General features: G+C 38.0%; 1 long non-coding RNA gene across 2 annotated transcripts in view; it reads left to right on the forward strand.

Moving 5' to 3' along the window:
• The first annotated feature begins 3010 nt into the window (after positions 1-3010).
• LOC110742540 overlaps positions 3011-21572 on the forward strand; it is a 43957-nt gene continuing 25395 nt past the window's right edge. The window contains exon 1 of one of the 2 annotated variants that reach the window (XR_002520326.2): positions 3011-3526. This is a non-coding gene — a long non-coding RNA (uncharacterized LOC110742540). The remainder of the gene's footprint in view (positions 3527-21572) is intronic. The other variant, XR_002520325.2, reaches the window with a different exon arrangement.

Here is a 21572-nt window from a genome sequence, read left to right on the forward strand (position 1 = left end):
GTGAAAAGCCAATTGTGAGCTTTAATTTAAACTCCAAAGTAAATAAAATAAATCAGAATTACCCAAAATATAACATATAATAAATCAAGATTAAAGAAAAATGTCCATATTAATACTCAGAATTATTTTTCTGAATGTTATATTTGATACCCAAAGATGAACATTTCAGTTAAGTTGGTTAAGTCTTTTTAAATGTTTACAAAATTACTACAAGCAAATTTGCTATATTTGGCCAATTGATCATTCAGTGACTAAGCTTCTTCCCTTGCCCAAAACCTGAAGTAGTTGACTGCAACCACTGATGTTCTTCACAGGCTTATTTGAAACACTTGAATTTATACCAATAAGCAAGGTTTTTTTGTCGATAGGGCAAGAGGTCCAATGCAAGTAGAAAAAAAAAAGTGAAGACAAAGGACGACACCTCCCATAGGGAAAGGTCTGTACAGGTCACAGATATTCAACACTGCCTTCCCCTCACCCCACTTGCCAAGTCTCTGATCTGATATAAGCTGCCACATTTTTGAGATAATTTCCGTCTTTTATAAACACTCTGTTGTGGTTAAAGGGTCTGTTTTCCAGTACTGATTTAGTCTTTTACTGACAGTGAATTCGTGTAAGTCAGAAGAAGCTGTTACGCTGTAATAAGGAATCCCTCCCCAAGTCTCAACAGCTTAATGCAACCATGTTTTGTTTCTTGTTCATGTTCCATGCCCGATGTAACTGTCATCACTTTACAGATCCTATATGATCTATATTAACATACAGCTATACTACCTGAACCACTGGCTGCTTTGGTCAGCTCAGCAGAGGAAGAGGGGGCACAGAAAATCAAACAAAGGCTCTTAAATACTTCCACCTGAAAGTGATAGTTTTCATCCACTCACATTCCACTGGCCGAAGCACATCATGAGGTTACACTGCACTTCAAGTGGGCAGGGGATTGTAGTCCTCTTTGTCCCTGATTAGAAGAGAAATGAATGTTGGCAAACATTGGTATTACAAAACACAGAAAATTAATTGTTCTGTGTCTCTGTTAACTCATCTGTAAAATGAGGATGATAATATCCATGTCATAGAGCTATTTATGAAATGGAGAATGAATATACAAAGCCTAGCATTATACTTGATAGTCACAAAACAATAAAATTAACTATTATTATTATTAGAATTAATATTTATCTTTAGGATAGACGATTACATTGAGTAGCATCACTCTAGGTCTTTCAAAAAGTATTTCATATATAAGATCAGATTAATTTTATTTGGAATAAGTTGCATAATCACTAAATTTGTTTCTTCTTTTCTGTAAATGACATCACCTACCCATTTACTCAAGCTAGAAATTTTGGCACTATCCTTGATGCCCCTCTTTCCTCACCTCCCTAATTCAATCAATTCACCAAGTCCTGTGAATTCCGCTTTATGAATAATTTTGCACTCCACTGCTCTCACTTATTCCACATTACCATCATTGTTATGTACTGAATTTTTGTGTTCCTTCCCACTCCAAATGACTGTGTTGAAGCCCTAACTTCCAATCTGACAGGGAGAGATGGGGTTTTTTCAGGGGGAAATGGGACCTTTGCGAGATAACTAGATTTATATGAGGTCACAAGGGTGGAGTAACCATGACTGGATTAATGTCCTAATAAAAAGAAAAAGATACACCAGAGCTCTCTATCCTCTATGTAAGGACACAGTAAGAAGGTGGCCAAATGCAAGTCAGGAAGGGAGCCCTCACCAGAACCTGAGCAGTCTGGCACTCTTGGGCTTCCAGCCTCCAGAACTCTGAGAAATAAATGTCTGCTTGTTAAGACACCCATTCTGTAGTATTTTGTTGTGGCAGGCCAACCTGATCAAGGACAATCGTTTTTTCCATAGACTACAGCAACTCCCAACTGGTTACCCCAGTATTCATTCTGCTCTTCTCCAACTTTTATTCACATAGGAGCCATAGTGATTTTTTTTAGCTTAGACATTAAGCTTCTTTTTGGATAATATCCTTTAATAGTTTCTCATTTTATTTTTTACCAAGGCCTACAAAGCTCTCTATGGGTATAAGCAAGCATTCTGCATAAAGTGACATTCTAGTTCCCCAGGGATGAGGCAGTCATCCATATCAGATTCCCTACCTTGAATTTCTACAACTACTTTTATTATTTCTTAAAGAGAAGATGGGTTGGTGGACAGGTAGAAGTAAGAGGAAAGAGAAGGCTTAGGGAATCCCATCAAATATTTCCTGCTCCTTTTTATCTCCTGAGTACCTTCCTAATGAAGAAGTGGTTCAAACAGTCTCTAGTTAGGTGTTTGAATCTGAAAGAAGAAATGACAATGTCTTTCATTTTGTGCTTCAATTTCCATTCATTTTTAGTGGCTTCTCAAAGGATTAAGGTGAGAAGGTTAAATGGGGCTCAGAAAAAAAGCATTGAAATTATTTAGTAATGTCTGCCACTGGAGAGAAAATAGTGAAGAGTGACTGGTTTTGTCACCATCATCTGAACCCTCCAACCTGGATGATAGCCTTTCTCTGACATAGGAGGAATCATCTTCTTTGAAGAGCTTTCTCTCAAAAACCATTAGAAATACTAGTGACCACTACTTTCTGAGAGTGTCAAAAGGTTTAAATGCTGATAAAGCTTAAAGAAAGTGCATCATAATGCTAGACAGGTGTGACATTCATTCCCTGTCTTGTAATTTGCTTTCACTGATGGAAATTTTTATTTCTCTCTTATGTGGAAGAAGAGTAACAACAATGTTGTGGTTCAAACAGAACTTTTTTTTTTTTTTTTTTTTGAGACAGAGTCTGGCTCTGTCGCCCAAGCTGGAGTGCAGTGGTGCAACCTCGGCTCACTGCAAGCTCCGCCTCCTGGGTTCACGACATTCTTCTGCCTCAGTCTCCCAAGTAGCTGGGACTACGGCGCCCACCACGACGCCTGGCTAATTTGTTTTTGTATTTTTAGTAGAGGCGGGGTTTCACCGTGTTAGCCAGGATGGTCTCGATCTCCTGACCTCGTGATCCACCCACCTCGGCCTCCCAAAGTGCTGGGATTACAGGCGTGAGCCACCGAGCCACCGTACCCAGCCCAAACAGAACCTTGTTATTCAAAGGTCTTATGGTGTGATGGGTAAAAGCTTGGGAAATGCCTGTGGGAAATTAGCAGCACAACTTGCTTACTCACTTTCAGCCTATTAAAATTTTCCTGAAACTTATAAATTGAAAGATGTTTTGTTCCCAAGAGTCTGCTTGTATGTTGCTTCAGTTTTTAGAAATAATTCAAGAAAGTAAGCACAGGACCTGGGAAGTCTGCAGAAAAGTTTCAACTAAGATGACAAACTCAGTTAACTTTATTATTTTGTTTCCTTACAAAGCCCACGGATCATACCACACTTTTCTTTCTGCAAAACAGTTGAGAATTACCAGTAATTGGGACTGTTTACATTCAATGCCATCCTGACAGAAGCAGCTTTATTATATTGCAGAGGGCTAATTAATATATGATGGGGATTAAAGATTGCATCACAGCAGGTAAGCCTCTTGTCTGATATGTCATTTCACTGATTACAAAGGAATGCAAATTATATAAACAGAAATAATGTTTTTCTCTTATGCTAATTTTAGCCTAGCCCACCTGTGCATTTTTGACTAACTGGAGAAAGGTGAAAAATATTAGGTTTGCTAAGGTCGATTTCTGCCTTGTCAGCCTACCTCATCTGATATTAAATGCAGTTATATCTTATTTAGACTCCGTTTTTAACCTTTTTTTAATTCCTGAAAAGATAAAATTCAAGCAAATTACTCATATGAGCTATGAGATTTAGGAGACGTGACATGATTTGGGTAAGGTAAAAGGCTTGTCTTTCTTGACAAATTGTACAAATTAGAGCAATATTCTTGGCTATTTGACTATCGTGATATTGTCGTGTCTTAGGCTAGTGCTTGTTTGCAACAGATCTTTAATACCTAATATTGTTAATTGTACACCATATCAATACTCTCCTTTGCCTCTATCACAGGCCAAGGCAAGATGTAATAAACATTAATAATTTTAGATTTATTTCCACTGTAGCAAGAATGGGAAAAAAGTGTCATCTGAAATGCCATTTTCAAGCAATTGCAGTGATTTCCTGGAACCCTACATAACAAGTCCAGATTCAGTGGGAAAGACTGTGAGGATCCATTAGCAATGCTTACGATGAGCAAGTCTTGTGATGGGGTTACCCTCCTTGCATTAGAATTTGCAGTCTTCTCTTAGGCCATTAGCCTTTGAGAGCAAAAACTATATGTATCTCATTTTTGTAGCCCCAGTGCCAGGCACACAGTAGCTGCTCCAAAAGCAAAGGAGTCTGAGTCAGGCTGCTTGGGTTTAATGACTGTCCTTGTCGCTTACTAGCTGAGTGAACTCTTCATGTTTATAACTTAACTGTGGTTCAGTTTCCTTCTCTACAGAAAAGGCATGAGTTCCTCATTCATAGGGTTATAATAAGGGTTAAATAAAGTCATGCATATCCAAAGCTTAGCATACTGCCTGAGACATAGTAAATACTTGAGGAATGCAGGTATGAATTAACATAGGAATGAATAACTTTGCAAGGAAACAGAGAGAAGGATCCTAAACAGTCCTGCTGGTGTATGCATTTATGATTCAAAAATCCTCAATTGTTAAAATTTGGGTCAGAAACGTATTATTCCAGGTTGTTGGTAAATGTGAGGGCCCTTCTGGGTTTGGAGGTAGAACAATAAACTGAGAGGCCAAAGGAGCTGCAAATAAAAATTGACTTCTCTGGGAAAATGATTTTCACATTTATACCTACCTGCCTTTTGTCCTCCCATGCATTTCTCCAGATGTGGTACCAATGTGATACAACTGTTGTTTATTCCTTCTTTGACAATAGCAAGGTAGTATGAACCTGCCAGTGAGGGCTTCAAATATAGCTCCAGAGACATTCACCACTACTGCCTGCCTCCATGGTTTCCCATTCCCTTTCACAAATAAAACATGGCCTCATGCTTCATTCTGAGCTTGTATTTTACATACATCATTTGGATCTTCTCTGCAAAACAATGAAGTGGGCATGGTAATCTTCCTTTACAAATAGAGAAACTGAGGCCTAAGATGAGGAGCAATTTCCCCGTAAAAATCCTTTATTGTCAAGGTCCAAATGGCTGATGATTCATGCTACAGACATCCCAAAACAGCTGGTAGGCAGAGCTCTGGGCATTCCAAATGGAAACGTGGAACAGACACAGATCACCTGGCCACACAGACCTCAGCTCTAAAGACAGATAACTACTTATCTGTTAAAGTTTCCTGTGCACTAATTTTTAAAATCTAGAGATATATTAAGTAGGTTAAGTGACATCTTAAATTAGCCCATGGACATTTGAGAACAGAATCATTTCTAGGATCTTGATTCTGAGATTCACTGTTGGGCTTAAGTCACTGCTTCTGTGATGGTTGGTTTTGGGTGTGAACTTGACTGCATTAAGGGATACTTATCTGGGAAAGCATTATTTACTCTCCATGCTTCAGTAGATACTGAGCCCTTCCCTCTTCTGCCGAAAGGGAAACCCAGGTGATTTGGCGTTTGATTAGAAATAATTGGGCTGCCCCAGGTGTGTCGGTGAGGGTGCTTCTGAGGGAAACTGGGACTAAATGAAGAAGATCTGCCCTCCATATGAGCAGGCACGATCCAACCAGCTGGGGGCCCCAAATAGAACAAAAAGGCAGATAAAGGGCAAAGTCTCCCTGGAGAAGAGCCCAGCCTGTAGACAGACATCAGAACTCCAGGTTCTCCAGCCTTTGGGCTCCAGGACTCACACCAAGGCGCCACCGGGCTCTCTGACCTTCAGCTTTGGACTGAGAATTACACCATAGAATGCCATGGTTCTGAAGCCTTCAAACTCAGACTGAGCCACGCTACAGGCTTTCCAGGTTGTCCAGCATGCAGAAGGTCTGTTGTGGGACTTCTCAGCCTCTATAAGCAAGTAAGACAATTACCTCTAATAAATCCTTTTTCATATATCTCTCTATACATCTGTAGCTTCTGTCTCTAGGGAGAACCCTAACTAAAACCCATTCTCAAAGGTAACATGCATAAGAATTGCCCAGAGCAGGGGGATGGAGTCTTGCTAACATGCACATTGATTTAGAAGAGGTAGGGCCTAGGATTTTCTGTAGTTTGAAACACTTCCAGGTGATGTTGATGCTGATGGACAAGGAGCACACTATCAGTTTTCAGTCAGGCTTCCACAAAGTGCTTTCTGCGGGTGCCTTGCATCAGAATATGCACACATGAAGAGAGTCTGCCTTGGTTAGTGGGTCTCAGGTGGGTCTGGAGAGACGAGGGGAAACTGTCTGTTTAAAATGCATTCAGGTGATTCAGCTACATATTAACAAAGCATTGTGCCATTAATGAAAGTGTTTTCCAGACTTGCTCCATCATTAGAACCACCTGCTGGTTAAAAGGCACTGATTTCCCAGGCTTTCCCCCTTACAGACTCAGTTTTAAAGATCTGGCTTATCTCATTTTTATCTCTGCAATTCCTGATAATAACTTGGTGAGGTTATGGAATTTGTCCAAAATCTAACGTAGTAAATAGTAGTCTTAAGTATATGTGTAGACTGATGGAGAAGAGTCAGAGGGGAAGAAATAGTAAATGAGAGACAAATAGGGAATTAGAGACTTCATTGGGAGATATTTGCATGAGTGGACCTAGAGTACTCAGTACCACTGGGCTAGCTTTGGAAGGCTTGCTCACCCAACAGAGTTGTGCAGTGGCTCCTCCGCAGTGTGCCTGGGCTTCAGGAACGCAAGAAGCGGGACTTGGGTTCAGAGTGGTGCAGGCTAAACTCGCGGCAAGACAGTCACATGGACTCATAACTGCGTCAAGAACTTCAGTGAAGGAACTTCTAGTCTCTACCATACTGGTAACACTTGCCTTTTTTGTTTTTGTTTTTAGTTTTTTCTTGGTAAAAATAAAAATTTGCACAAATAAAATGGAAACTCATGTTCTAAAAATATAACTTTCCTAGTAATCCTCTACCCTTTTGTATCAACTTAAGTCAATTATAATCCTTTTTATCCCCCAGTTTCCACACACATAAATTTTCTAATATTGGCAAGACTTATTTCAGAGAGGGGTGAGGCTTATTAAAGTTATCTTAAGGATCTAAACCAGCGGTGATACGTGGAAGTTAGTGGAGGACAGATTTCTGTGGACAGAGTAAGGGAGAATGGTTTAAAATACTCGTATAATAATTAGACCAGAGAGAGCAAAAATGTTTTCTTTTAATGCTAGCCCCAATCTATTATTGAGCATCTAGGGAACTGTGCAGGGAAGTATTCTAAGCTGACATCTAATCAGTGTTTTTGAAAGATCTTGGTAGCCAAGTCTTTTGTGTATTATATCTAGCAAGAATTGTTTCACAGTTGTTTTCTAATTGTACTCTGCGTAAATATGCGCTAGAGTCTGGGTGAATGTGCATCACTATGCCCAGGGATTTGGTGAGGAGGAACCAGAAATTCCTCCTTTGTTATTAATATTCTTAATAAAACTTGATTTTCATGCTTTGGGCCTGGCTCTGTTGAAATGAGGGTTATGGAGTTTAAGAACTGGAGCAGAACAAACACAATCCTACCACAGATGCCCTTCCAGAAGGAAAAGGGATGAATGAGGTCATGCCTCTTGGCTGGTATTAGTCCCCCATCTTCTGTAGAACTCAAGGTGCTGCTCCTCCAAAACCAAATAACATTAGAGTCTCCACCTGTCATCTGAAACCACAGCACTCAGCGGAAGGCCCAGCTTGTCAGCTAATATCCACGCCCCTCATTCAGTGCATGCTGACTATTCCAGCTCATCCTGCCCACTCACCCCTAACCTCCACAGACCCAACTGGTTATGGTTATCCCACTTCAGTTGTCTAGTTAACTCACCCCAAAGAATGATTTGAATCTTTATAAAAATCAAGTCTCCTAATTCCTCTGTCCCTTCCTTCTCTCCTGCCTTCGACCCCATCCATCAGATTGTGGGACTCAATTATCTTCCCATAGTTTTGGTCTCCTTTCTTTCTTACCCATGCAAAATTTAGATTTTACATCAATTTTAAAATGGGAGAGAAAATAATTTTTAAAATGAGATAAATGGCAACTACTCATTACCTACTTGTTCTAGACTTTCCCGTATAAGGGTAGTTCTAGATGCTTTCTTACAGATTTTGAATTTAATTATACTGAGATTCAAGAATGCAGATTATATTTTGATTATTTGTTAAAACTTGTTATAGTAGTTAATCTTAGCAAATGTTTTATTGGTGGGCTTCGGATGAATATGAATTCATTTAGTTACACAAAATTTGCATAATGCAAATAAGTTGTTTATCTTTACTAATTCTTTTTGTCAGCTTTATCTCTCAATTACTGAGAGCTATGTGAAAGCCTAAGGGTATGTTGGTAAATTGTCGATTTCTTAATTATAGTCGCATTTAGCATTAATGTATCATCTTGCTAACTGAAACTTTGTGATTATGTGGTGATCTTCCTTGTCCCTAATATTTTTTACCTAAATACTATTTGGACTGATATAAATACAAACTCCCCAATTTTTTTTTTTTAGCTATTTTTTTTAGCATATGCTTTCCATCCTTTCTCCTATCAACCTTTTGATTTTCCTATGTTTTAGCGTGTTCCTTTGCTGCATAAAGCAGAATTTAAATCTGCCTTTCAAATGACAACATAGTTGATCAATCTTAGCTGTGATTACTGTTGTTTTAAACTTTATTGCTATTGTCTCATTTAATGTTCTTGCTTTTTGTATTAGTTTTTAGAAGTTTTTCTGACTCCTTTGCTTCATCTTTTATTTTTGAAAATTCCATTTCTTTCTCTACTATTTGAAAATTACATAATCCATTTTTAGTCTCAAACTTGACATTTCCCTATGTATTCTTAATTTTTTGAAGCCTCCAGTCAATCACAACTTGACATTTTTCCTGAGCAATATTGAAACCTTAGAATGTTTAAATTCTGAATGTCTAAATTCCTTCCTCAATTCCATAGTTTAGAAGATTGTTTAAAGGTTTGTTGTGCTGAACTCTATATTTTTGTTTATCTAGAAATATCATTTGGCCTTAAGAGATTTTTGTCACAGACATTTCTATTCTAATTGACAGCTATTTTCTCTCACACCTTGGGGCATATTTTTTGAACATTATGTTGTTGTGGGCCTTTTTCCTTAGTTCAGCTAGAGATGAGGGTCCTTATCACACAGCCACGAAAAATTAGGCTTGCAGACAACTTGAAGGGTAAGGCAGGCTTTTATTGGGTTGAAAAGGAAGAAAAGGAGAAACAGGGACTCAGGGGAGTGAAAACCCTGCTAGTACTAGTACATGCTTCCCTCCTTGCAGATTGAATCCCAAGTTCCACCCAGGAAGAGGAGGGGCTGGGCGCCTTCCTGCTGCAAGGGCCAGAAATTCTGTGTCTTGATGCGTATTCCTCCAAGTGTGCAGGCTGGCTGGAGTTTCTCTGGGGACCCCCTTCCCGCCTGGCTGTCTCATTGTTATGAACGTTTCCTGATTTCTATTGTTACTTTAAAGAAATCTTCTAATTATTACTCCTTTTATAAATGAATATTTTTTAGCTGCTTTTAAGATCATTTTCTTTAGTGTTCTATAGTTTCACTACACATTTCTAGCTATTGATTTGTGATTTACTTTCTCAGAACTCCTTGTGCTTCCAGGATTGGAAAATTCATGTTTTTTTAATTTTTTATTTTTTGCCATTATTTTGATGAATGATCCATGTGCAGTTGAAATAAAATATGCAGTCTGACGTGTGTTGTGATGTTCTGTACATGTCAGCTAGATTAAGTTGTTTGATAGTGTTGTCCAAGTACTCAATGATTACTAATGTTTCTGTCTACTTTTTCTCTTTTTTTTTTCTTTGAGACGGAGTCTCGTTTTGTCGCCCAGCCTGAAGTACAGTGGCGCGATCTCGGCTCACTGCAAGCTCCACCTCCCGGACTCATGCCATTCTCCTGCTTCAGCCTCCCGAGTAGCTGGGATGCCCGGCTAATATTTTGTATTTTTAGTAGAGATGGGGTTTCACAGTGTTAGCCAGGATGATCTTGATCTCCCGATCTCGTCATCCACCCGCCTTGGCCTCCCAAAGTGCTGGGATTACAGGCATGAGCCACCGCGCCAGGCTGAATTTTTCTCTCAATTTTTGAGAGGAGTGTTAATCTCCAACTATAATTGTAGATAGATCTATTTTCCTCTTAGTTTTGTCAGTGTTTTGAAATTATTAGGTGCATATATACTTAAGACTTCTATGTCCTTTTTATAAACTGACCCTTTATACCATTAAATACTTTTTATCTGGAAATTAATGTAACCCAAAGTCTAGTATGTCTATGTCTTATATAAATCAATGTTCTCATTATTAGTGTTTACATGTTATAATTTTTTTATCCATTTACTTTTAACTTAATTGTGTTATATTTAAAGTGCATTTCTTTCCAACAGGATGTAGTTGAGAGTTGATCTTGCTTGGGACAACCTGTCATTTGAAATTGATCCAAAAGATGTAACCAGTTTACCAGTCAGATTATAATCTTTTTATTTGGTGATTAGGAATTTGAGACTAGGAGAGAGAAAGTGACTTGGTCAAGATCACACAGCTAGTAATTGCAGGTATGAGAATAGATTTAGGTACATGATGCTCGACTCTGTGGTAATCTAGTTGCTACACAGACCTTGTCTCATTGATTTTGGAGGGTTTCCTAGTTTTCCCACTTCTGATTTTCAAAGTTGTGTTTCAACATCATGGTCAGTAGGATCAAAGCCATTGTTCTGGATTCATGGAAAGCCTTTGGTTTTGCCTGCTTTAGTGACTTGTTCAGGATATTCAGTCCTTAGCATTAAGCAACTCCTCTTACAGCTTCAAAGATGTTGGATAACTCCAAAACCTTTGTAGTGTAAAACCATCCAGTTCAAAGGCCAAGTGTTCCTTTAAAGGAAGGAGAAAAGTCTACCCAGATGCACATTTGGCCCTTGACCTCTTTTGATGTTTCTCCTTTGAGAATGCAGGTCCTGTCGATTTTCAGCCCCTCCATACTGACAGCACTGCAGAAATTTCTCTCAAATCCTCCATTTCTTTTTGCATCTATTTAAAAAAAGAAAAAACTTTAAAAATCTTTTCTGAATGAGGCATTTGCTATTTTTTGTTAAAGGTTGTCGTCATGGATATGAAAACTGTTGTCTGCCTTTTTGAAGTTGAAATTACGAATTGTTCCGAAATTAAGAAAGTTCACTTTCTAATTTACTTAAATTTGTATTTGCTGTATCTGAGCTACAGTATTCACATACAGGTGAATATCAGCTATACATACACGTGGGATTCAACTGATACACCATATAGTCTTAGAGCTCAATCTTAGGATGAGAGACATCTGCTTTCTACTTTTGTCTTTGACTAGTCACTAACCATTTGATCTTGGGCAAGTAACTTCACTTGGGTTAGTAACTTAATTCTTGGTCTCAGTAGCCACACCTGTTAAATAAAATAGTTGACATTTCCTGTCTCTTTCATTCTTCAGCTGTATTTTATTGCTAAATGTTTAAAGAGCAGCACATTATTTTGTATAACTATTTTTGTGCAACATATAAAACTGTAAATTTTGCCCCAAGCTGAAATTACAAACATCTCAGAATCTCCTCTATAATTTAACATGTAGTCTCTCCTAAACTCAATACATTGTTTTCATTATTTTTATACCATTGCTTAACTAACTTTGGGAATTTGGGGAGGGATACCTCATGCAGATCAATGTGCATGCTTTTCAGAAAACATACTTCATTTTCTTTGTGTCATTGGCCTTTCCTAATCATGTCAGCAATGTACATGTAGACTATGCTACTGCAGTGGTGGAGGCAGGAGTCAGTGCCACAGATAGTTTACTGATGGCAACATTGTCTGCATGAAATGGAATCTGCCAAGGGTGGGGAAAAATATCATGTCCTTCAAAATAATGCCTTATTTGGGAGAGTGATCACGGTGAGCTTTGAAGTAAACTTTGATTTGAAACTTGGCTGCCATGAATTAGCTTTGCATCCAAGGAATAGAGACTTGGCTAACTTGACCAAGCTTTCATTTCTTTATATCCAAATAGGAATAACAGAATCTAATTCTGCATGTTTGCTATATGGTTGAATGACTTAATGTATGGTGAAGCACATCTTATGTCTGGTATACAGGTCATGTTCAAATGTTCTTTCCTTTTTTGTTGTTACCCCTTTAAAAAGTCACACATGGCTGTAGTCATCAATTATGATTCTCAAAAAGTTGTTTTTAACATGAATTACTGCTTCCGGCTCTCTATTTCCTTCTCTTGAAGCAGTGTCATAGGATTCATAAGTATGAGAGAGATCTGCCCGGAATATGTGAAGGGAATTTGGAGGACACATTGGGAACTGCATGGATCTCAGTTATAGATATTACCCAACATGACAGGGACTGAAAAGAAGCAGGTAGCCGTCCCCTACCCCCCACCCTTTTTTTTTTTTTTTTTGGCTGTCTTTTTCTGGGCTATCTGTGCTTCCATCTCTATTTCTCTTTGAGATTGCTCTATTATTTACAGATCTGAGTTAGACATAACTTTATATCCTTCTTGAGTTGCATTTTTCTTTTCTATGACATAGCATTTTTCTATTATTTTTTTCCTACCTGACTTCATTTTCTCAGTATTGTCTTGCTGCTTTCTTTTCCTCTGCCAAACCTGCCAGACCTGCATGTTTATACGTACGAAGGGCTTGGATCTCACCCCTGTTATACTCCAAACACGTTTTCCCAGGACGGTTTGATCTACCACTTTGTTCGTTACCTCTCGGTTTTCTGCCCTCCCTAGTCCCTGAGCTCCAGGTCAATATATCCAACCTCATACTTGATATATGCAGATGAACGTCTAATAGGTCCCTCAAGTTGAAAAAGGCCAAAACAGAATTCTTGGTCCCCCAGTCTCCTCCCATCAACTCTGTTTCTCACTTGTAATTCAGGAAACCTAGTTTCTCAAAAGCCAGAGAATCATTCTTATTTATTGCTTCCCTTTACCATCACATGAAACTCATCAGCAATTTCTGATGGAAAAAAATGTAATCTGAAGCCATTTTTACCTTTCTGTTTCTACTCTGGTCACCCATATGGGCAAAGTTATCATCTCTCCCCTAAACTTTTACCAGGCCTCTTAATTTGTCTTCATATAGCTATTGCTGTCCCCTTAACAAAACTCACCCTCCATACCTCCTACTAGAGGGATAGTTTTAAGATTGAAAACCTCCGATCATTCCCCTGCTTAAAACTCTTCAATTGCCTCTTATTACATTGAGAATAATGGCTAAATTTTTTTTTTTTATTCTAGCACATCAGGCCCTACCTGATAAGATTTCTGCGACTTCTATAACCGAAAATGAATGGTATATTTCCTCTCTTCACTATAATGTTCTGGACACCTTCCAGGCTTTCATTTTGTTCTTTTATTTCTCTTCTTTTTTTTTTTTTTTTTTAAATAGGCAACACTCTTGAAAGCATCAAGGCATTTGTATTTTGTCTCTGGCTCAAGTCCCCACCCCGTGGATCTTTGCAGATCTCTCTCTTCATATGAGACCATTACCAAAGAACTCAGAAGAATAAATTATAAAATGATAAAGATTAGCCAAAGGAGTGATATAAGGGTATGAGAGCATGAATGCAATTACTGAGTTTATTTCTAATATTCTTACTTTTAAAATATAAATTTAAAAATATAATTATGTCAATGATAAATGTAATCTAAAATTAAAAACAAGCAGAAGCCACTAGCAATACACAGTGGGAAATGGAAATTGAAAAGCAATTTCAGGGACTTCTACTTCCAGACATGATGGAGTAAGACCAGATTCCTTCTTGCTTTAAATAACAAAATAGATAAAACATATAAAACAATGATTTACATGCAATCATTGGAAAACATAGTACAGGAATGTAATCCCAGAGCAAAGAGAAGAAACAGAAGAGAGTCTGTCAGCCTGCAGAGAGTTTCCAAGTAAAAACACAGGAGACAGAATTCAAGAGACCAGTAAGGCAGGTATTTGTTCGAGCAGAACACCAGAGAAGATGGAATTCACAGAGGGCATTCTGGTAATTTGCAGAAGCATTCCCTCTGGTTTTTGGCTGAGTACTGGTTTTACAGTGTATGAAAGGGAACTCGGTAAGGCCAGGGATATAATTTTTGGGAAGCAGTTTAATAATGCTAGAAGCTCCTTGCAAGTTGGGAATATTTTCTGTTCTAATGAGTTTGGAAAGGCCTCCTTATACATGGGCATTGGTTCAAGTCCTCACATAGTTACAATGTCAGTATTTGGGATAAGTTAGCCTGAGACCAAAAGCTGCCTTAGATCTGTCCTAACAAGGCTTAAATGCAAACCTTAATACATTAACTTGTTTCAGAGTAACTTAACTGAGTACTAGAGAAATAGAAGTCCCATAATATTTAAAGGAATAATAAAAAATTACCAGGTCAGGTGCAGTGGTACACACTTGTAGTCTTGGGAAATTGGGAGGCTGAAGCTGGGGGCCTTATTATTATTATTATTATTATTTTATTTTACTTTATTTTTTTTTGAGACAGAATCTTGCTCTGTCGCCCAGGCTGGAGTGCAGTGACCTGATCTCAGCTCACTGCAAGCTCCGCCTCCCGGGTTTACGCCATTCTCCTGCCTCAGCCTCCCAAGTAGCTGGGACTACAGGCGCCTGCCACATCACCTGGCTAGTTTTTTTGTATTTTTTGGTAGAGACGGGGTTTCACCGTGTTAGTCAGGGTGGTCTTGATCTCCTGACCTCGTGATCGGCCTGTCTAGGTCTCCCAAAGTGCTGGGTTTACAGGCTTGAGCCACCGCGCCCAGCCTTTTTATTATTTTTTAAGGTAGGATCTCGTGCTGTTGCCTAGGCTGGAGTGCAGTGGTGCAATCACAGCTCACTGCAGACTCAACCTCCCAGGTTCAAGTGATCCTCCTACCTTAGTCTCACAAGCAGCCAGCACAGTAGGCACATTGCTATCATGCCTAATTTTTAAAATTTATTGTGGAGACAAGCATTGCTTTGTTGCCCATGCTGGTCTTAAATTCTGGCCTCAAGTGATCCTCCCACCTCAGTCTCCCAAAGTGTTGCAATTACAGGCATAAGCCATCCGTCCTGGTCACTGGGGGATCTTTTGAACCCAGAAGTTTGAGACCAGCCTGGGAAACATAGTGAGACCCCATCTCAATTTTAAAGAAATACCAGACATCCAAAGTAACAGGAAAATATAACTCCTAGCCATAAGAAACACTCAACAGAAACAGACCCAGGCATAACAGATAACAAAATTAGCAGGCAAGAGTGTGAAAATACCTGTTAGAAACTATGATTCATGTATTCAAATAAACACACACAAAAATGTAAATGTTAAATATATACTTATCCCATGACATCAATCCTACTCATGAAATGAGAAAATTTTAAATTTTCAAGATAAATGAAAATTGATGTTGACACGAAAATCTGTACTCAAATTTTCAGTGATTGCATTGTAATAGCCAAAAAACCTGGTAACAATGTAAATATACATCAACTTATAAAGGAATAAGTAAACTCTGGCATACCTATACAATGGCATAGTACTCAGCAATTACGAGGAACATAATATACATGCAACAGCATGGATGAATCTCAAACTGATCATCCCAATGAAATAAGCCATTTCAAAAGGCTACTTATTATACGATTTTTTCTATGACATTCAGAAAAAGAAAAAATGAAACAAAAAATAACTTACGGGAACACAAGTGGAATCAGTGGTTACCAGGAGCTGGGGACAGGGGAGGGCTTGACCATAAGGGAGCCAAGAGGGGTTTATTGTGATGGAACTAGTCTATCGATTTTGATAATCCCATGATTATACCTTTGCCAAATGTAAACAGAATCCAAAAAAGTAAACTTCATGTAAATTATATATCATCAAATTTGATTTTGAAAAATACTGAAAATATCAAGTGTTGATAAAAATATGGAGCAACTGGAGCTCTTATTTCTTCAGGGAGTGTGTTAATAGCTACTTTGTATAGCTACTTTGGGGGAAAAGGGAACATTTCTTTTTGTTGTTTTTTTTAAGTTCCAGGATACACATGCAGGTTTGTTACATAGGTAAATGTGTGCTGTGGTGGTTTGCTATACCTATCAACTCATCACCTAGCTGTGAAGCCCAGCATGCATTAGCTATTTATCCTGATACTCTCCCTCCTCCAACCTCACAGCCCCCAGTGTGTGTTGATCCCCTCCTTGTGTCCATGTGTTCTCATTGTTCAGCTCCCACTTATAAGCAAGAATATGTGGTGTTTGGTTTTCTATTCCTGTGTTAGTTTGCTGAGGATAATGGCTTCCAGCTCCATCCATGCCCATGCAAAGGAGATGATCTCCTTCCTTTTTATGACTGCATAGTATTCCGTGGTATATATGTACCATATTTTCTGTATCCAGTCTATCATTGATGGGTATTTGGGTTGATTCCATGTCTTTGCTATTGTCAATAGTGCTGCAATGAACAGACACATGCATGTATCTTTATAATAGAATGATTTATATTTCTTTGGGTATATACCTAGTAATGGGATTGCTGGGTCAAATGCTATTTCTGGTTCTAGGTCTTTGAGGAATCACCACACTGTCTTCCACAATGGTTAAACTGTTTTACATTTCCACCAAAAGTGTAAAAGTGTTCCTATTTCTCCACAGCCTCACCAACATCATCGTTTCTTGATTTTTTAATAATCACCATTCTGACTGGCATGAAATGATATCTCATTGTGGTTTTGATGTGCATTTCTCTAATCAGTGATGTTGAACATTTTTTTCAAGTTTTTTGGCCACATAAATGTCTTTTGAGAAGTGTCTGTTCATGTCCGAAAAAGGTAACATTCCTTATGAAGCTGCATATAAACCTACCATACAACCCCATACTCCCACATATAGGTATTCGTCCAAATGAATAAAAACATATATTCAAACACTTATATGTAAACATTTATAAACTATCCATAAAAACAAAGCAAACAAAGTAAACACACACACACACACACACACAAACACACACCAAAAACAACCAAAAACTAAGAAATCTCAGATGTTCACCAGCTGGTGAATAAACTGTCAAATAGCTATACAATAAAATACTACTAATTAAGATACATTAACTGCTAATATAGGAACAATATGGATGATACTGAAGGGTGCCTGCCATAAGTTATGTACGTTCATATACGTTGTATAATTTTCTTTATAAAAATATATAGAAACTATAGAGCCTAACAACAGATCAAAGTGGGGAAGGATGGAGTGTGCCTGCAAAGGAGCATGAGTGACCTTGCTTAATGAAATTAGTCTGTGTCTTGATTATGGTGCTGGTTTCAGGAGTGTTTTTATCTATTTGTTAAAACATGTCAAATGAGTGAATTTCAATGTGTTTTATTATCAAATTATATCTCATGTTGATTTAGAAAATAGAAGCAATTAGAGCTAACTGTAAAATAAACAGAAAAAACTTCTATGGGATAACTTTAAATCAACTAGATCACAAATTAATAGGATATTTTTAAGGTCTCCAAACTTAAAAACAAACTGGAATATATGAGCAAATGAATCTAAGTATATATAATATATCCATAAAGGAAGAGCTAATTCAAATGATTTTGATGCACTACTGATTGCATCCTTAGTGAGAAATAATATTCTAAAGAGAAAAATAACTACACAATTATTTAAACACATGAGGTAAATTTAATTTTAGGAATAATGTTGGTTTTGCTATCTAGAAGTTGCTATATTTAAGCTACAGAGTAAATAAACAATTATGTTATTGTAATGAAAAACCATGATTTCCAATGCAAGAGAAATGCAATATAAGTATAAAATGTTAAGTCAAATTGTGCACTAAAAGTTTGTCTCGTTAAACTTAATTTTTATTTTTTTCTTTAATTTTTTATTATACTTTAAGTTCTAGGGTACATGTGCACAACATGCAGCCTTGTCACATATGTACACATGTGCCATGCTGGTTCACTGTACCCATCAACTCGTCATTTACATTAGGCATTTCTCCCAGTGCTATCCCTGCCCCAGCCCCCCCGGCCCCTGACAGGCACTGATATGCGATATTCCCCGCCCCGTGTCCAAGTGTTCCCATTATTCAACTCCCACCTATGAGTGAGAACATGTGGTGTTGGGTTTTCTGTCCTTGGGATAGTTTGCTCAGAATGATGGTTTCCAGCTTCATCCATGTCCCTGCAAAGGACATAAACTCATCCTTTTTTATGGCTGCATAGTATTCCATGGTGTATATGTGCTACATTTTCTTTATCCAGTCTATCATTGATGGACATTTGGATTGGTTCCAAGTCTTTGCTATTGTGAATAGGGCCACAATAAACATACATGTGCATGTGTCTTTATAGTAGAATGATTTATAATTCTTTGGGTATATACCCAGTAATGGGATGGCTGGGTCAAATGGCATTTCTAGTTCTAGATCCTTGAGGAATCGCCACACTGTCTTCCACGATGGTTGAACTAATTTACACTCCCACCAACAGTGTAAAAGTGTTCCTATTTCTCCACATCCTCTCCAGCACCTGTTGTTTCCTAACTTTTTAATGATTGCCATTCTAACTGGTGTGAGATGGTATCTCATTGTGGTTTTGATTTGCATTTCTCTGATGGCCAGTGATGATGAGCATTTTTTCATGTGTCTGTTGGCTGTATGAATGTCTTCTTTTGAGAAATGTCTGTTCATATCCTTTGCCCACTTTTTGGTGGGGTTGTTTGTTTTTTTCTTGTAAATTTGTAAATTTGTTTGAGTTCTTTGTAGGTTCTGGATATTAGCCCTTTGTCAGATGAGCAGATTGCAAAAATTTTCTCCCATTCTGTAGGTTGCCTGTTCACTCTGATGGTAATCTCTTTTGCTGTGCCAAAGCTCTTTAATTAGATCCCATTTGTCCATTCTGGCTTTTGTTGCCATTGCTTTTGGTGTTTTAGTCATGAAGTCCTTGCCCATGCCTGTGTCCTGAATGGTATTGCCTAGGTTTTCTTCTAGGCTTTTATGGTTTTAGGTGTAACATTTAAGTCTTTAATCTATCTTGAATTAATTTTTGTGTAAGGAAGGGATCCAGTTTCAGCTTTCTAATTATGGCTAGCCAGTTTTCCCAGCACCATTTATTAAATAGGGAATCCTTTCCCCATTTCTTGTTTTTGTCAGGTTTTTCAAAGATCAGATGATTGTAGATGTGTGGTGTTATTTCTGAGGCCTCTGTTCTGTTCCATTGGTCTATATGTCTGTTTTGGTACCAGTACCATGCTGTTTTTGATTACTGCAGCCTTGTAGTATAGTTTGAAGACAGGTAGCGTGATGCCTTAAGCTTTATTCTTTTGGCTTAGGATTGACTTGGCAATGCGGGCTCTTTTTTGGTTCCATATGAACGTTAAAGTAGTTTTTTCCAAGAAAGTCATTGGTAGCTTGATGGGGATGGCACTGAATCTATTAATTACCTTGGGCAGTATGGCCATTTTCACAATATCGATTCTTCTTATCTATGAGTATGGTATGTTCTTCCATTTGTTTGTGTCCTCTTTTATTGCATTGAGCAGTGGTTTGTAGTTCTCCTTGAAGAGGTCCTTCACATCTCCTGTAAGTTGTATTCCTAGATATTTTATTCTCTTTGTAGCTATTGTGAATGGGAGTTCACTCATGATTTGGCTCTCTATTATTGGTGTATAGGAATGCTTGTGATTTTTGCACATTTTGTATCCTGAGCCTTAAGTTGCTTATCAGTTTAAGGAGATTTTGGGCTGAGATGATGGGGTTTTCTAAATATACAATCATGTCATCTGCAAACAGGGACAATTTGACTTCCTCTTTTCCTAACTGAATACCCTTTATTTCTTTCTCTTGCCTGATTGCCCTGGCCAGAACTTCCAACACTATGTTGAATAGGAGTGGTGAGAGAGGGCATCCCTGTCTTGTGCCGGTTTTGAAAGGGGATGCTTCTGGTTTTTGCCCATTCAGTATGATATTGGCTGTGTGTTTGTCATAAGTAGATCTTATTATTTTGAGATACATTCCATCAATACCTAGTTTATTGAGCGTTTTTAGCATGAAGGGCTGTTGAATTTTGTCGAAGGCCTCTTCTGCATCTATTGAGATGATCATGTGGTTTTTGTCATTGGTTCTGTTTATGTGGTAGGTTACATTTATTGATTGCACATGTTGAGCTGGACTTACATTCCAGGGATGAAGCTGACTTGATCATGGTGGATAGTTTTTGATGTGCTGCTGAATTTGTTTTGCCAGTATTTTATTGAGGATTTTTGCATTGATGTTGATCAGGGATATTGGTATGAAATTCTCTTTTTTGTTGTGTCTCTGCCAGGCTTTAGTATCAGGATGATGCTCCCTCATAAAATGAGTTAGGGAGGATTTCCTCTTTTTCTACTGATTGGAATAGTTTCAGAAGGAATGGTACCATCTCGTCTTTGTGCCTCTGGTAGAATTCACCTGTGAATCCGTCTGGTTCTGGACTTTTTTTGATTGGTAGGCTATTAATTATTGCCTCAGTTTCAGAGCCTGTTTTTTGTTTATTCTGTGATTCGACTTCTTACTGGTTTAGTCTTGGGAGGGTGAATGTGTTCAGGAATTTATCCATTTCTTCTAGATTTCCTAGTTTATTTGTGTAAAGGTGTTTTTAGTATTTTCTGATGGTAGTTTCTATTTCTGTGGAATCGGTGGTGATATCCCCTTTATCATTTGTTATTGCATCTATTTCATTTTTTCTCTTTTCTTTATTAGTTTTGCCAGTGATCTAACAATTTTGTTGATCTTTTCATAAAATAAGCTCCTGGATTCATCAATTTTTTTGGGGGGGTGGTTTATGTCACTATCTCCTTCACTTCTGCTCTGATCTTAGTTATTTCTTCTACTAGCTTTTGAATGTCTTTGCTATTGCTTCTCTAGTTCTTTTAATTGTGATGTTAGGGTGTCAATTTTAGATCTTGCCTGCTTTCTCTTGTGGGCATTTAGTGCTATAAATGTCCCTCTTCACATTGCTTTAAATGTGTCTCAGAGATTCTGGTACATTTTATCTTTGTTCTCATTGGTTTCAAAGAACATCTTTATTTCTCCTTTCATTTCATTATTTACCCAGTAGTAATCAGGAGCAGGTGGTTCAATTTCCATGAGTTGTATATGGTTTTGAGTGAGTTTCTTAATCCTGAGTTCTAGTTTGATTGCACTGTGGTCTGAGAGACAGTTTGTTGTGATTTCTGTTCTTTTACATTTGCTGAGGAGTGCTTTACTTCCAATTACATGGTCAATTTTGGAATAAGTGTGATGTGGTATTGAGAAGAATGTATATTCTATTTGGGGTGGAGAGCTCTGTAGATTTTTTTAGGTCCACTTGGTGCAGAGCTGAGTTCGAGTCCTGAATATCCTTGTTAACCTTCTACCTTGTTGATCTGTCTAA

This window comes from Papio anubis, chromosome 2, assembly GCF_008728515.1.
Source record: "Papio anubis isolate 15944 chromosome 2, Panubis1.0, whole genome shotgun sequence".
Taxonomy (NCBI): Eukaryota; Metazoa; Chordata; class Mammalia; order Primates; family Cercopithecidae; genus Papio; species Papio anubis.